Here is a 1793-nt window from a genome sequence, read left to right as displayed (position 1 = left end):
GATATCCCAAAGGGACACAGACATATCCCAAACGGACACAGAGATATCCCAAAGGGACACTGAGATATCCCAAAGGGACACAGAGATATCCCAAACGGACACAGGTCACTCAGGTCACAAAGCAGGCCTGTGTGATCCTTCCAAGGATATGCAACACAATTAATCATTACACTCCTATTATTTAGCTTTAAATACCAAATGAAAAACAAATATCTAGATTAATAAAAAAAATAACTGTATCATAATGCCAGAAAGTTAGTTGAATCTTTTATGAATCAAATCACGGAACATTTATAGGGAAGTGCATCAAATTGTCCAAGAGGAAAAGATGCATATCCCTACTTTATAGACAAACATTTGACCAAAGTTTTATCGTATTAGAGAAATATTCCTTTTCTCTGGGTTTGGATGGTGTTGTAAAAACAGTGTTTCTGGACTTCAGAGAAGTATTTGAAGCAGTAAATCCTATGATTGTTCTTTCTAAGTGCTCATGTTTGGATTTCTCTGATGCTATATTAGGGTCAATTGCATCATATTTACCCAGTCATCCTTAATAACACTGAGACTTCAGTTGCAAACAGCGCGTCTCATTTAAGTTTAGTTTCCCCTTTATTTAGTCTTAGGATTTGCACTCTCTCTGTCCTGAAGATGATTGTTTTTCTTATACATAGTTTCTCCAAAGGCAAACAGCTAAACCCATCACTTCAATCAGATGGGTCACAGTGTGGCTGTGACTAAAAATCTAACTTTCTCTTAAAAGCGTTGAGTTAATCATACATTAAATGTCAACTGAGGAAAAACATTTTCATTACATTTAATAATTGTTAATCCTCCCATTTATTGTTGAACTAGTTGTTCCCAGGACAGTGTTGGTACAAGGAGATCATATGAAATACGGAACAAACATATTGTATGTACTTTGTGAAGTATTTTGTGCAATCCTAAGAAATAGGATTTTCCAAAGTGAAGTGATGTGGAATTCTCAGACTTGTGCTCGGTTTATCGGGTAACACATTACTAGGTTCCAGCTCTTCTTGAAGAATTCATTAGCCAGGGAAGCAATGCTGTTTGTGTAACCAGAGGATCTGTCAGAGCCAGAGAGTGGAACATTAAACAATTGAACAGACAGCATTTTTGACACTTTCCTGAAATACCAACTCCAAATCAAACTGGCAACTCCAAACTTCCTGCATTTGTTGTATAATTGTTTTTATTTCTTGGTATGAATTTCTTTCTTGTATATTTCTTAAATCTGGAGGCCTATTACTCAAGTGTGTGTCTTTTACTGTTTTGTTTGACTTGTGACAGGAACTTGCAAGAGTACTTTGTGTTTCAAGCAAAGACTTGAACTTTCAGTTGGAGTATGTGTCTGTTTAGCTCTTAGGGAACAAAGATCACTTAGACTATATCCCTAAATTTTTTAAATTAATATTTTTTTTTACTTTTTTTATGGTTTATAGCATTTGAAGATCATACAGTTCCTAAGAGTCCACTTAGGAAGCTTATTATTATTATTATTATTATATTTTTATTATAAGAAATTGAAATATTCTGTTAGCAGAAGCATGCTCCTGGTCCTTCATGTGGGATGCTGAAGAAAAGTTCTATCCTAATGTAGAAATGTTTGTTAGATGCAGACAGCATAAGAATGACATGAAAAAAACTTAACTTTGTTGGCAGAGCAAACATAAAAAATGAGGAAACTACATACGAAAAGTTGATTTTTTTAAGTTGAACCATCATTGCTAGAATGTAAAAATATGTTTTTCTGTGCTGTAGAGGATGATGCATGA

Source organism: Oryzias melastigma, linkage group LG6 (genome assembly GCF_002922805.2).
Source record: "Oryzias melastigma strain HK-1 linkage group LG6, ASM292280v2, whole genome shotgun sequence".
Lineage (NCBI taxonomy): Eukaryota > Metazoa > Chordata > Actinopteri > Beloniformes > Adrianichthyidae > Oryzias > Oryzias melastigma.
Note: the sequence above shows the minus strand (reverse complement) of the source record.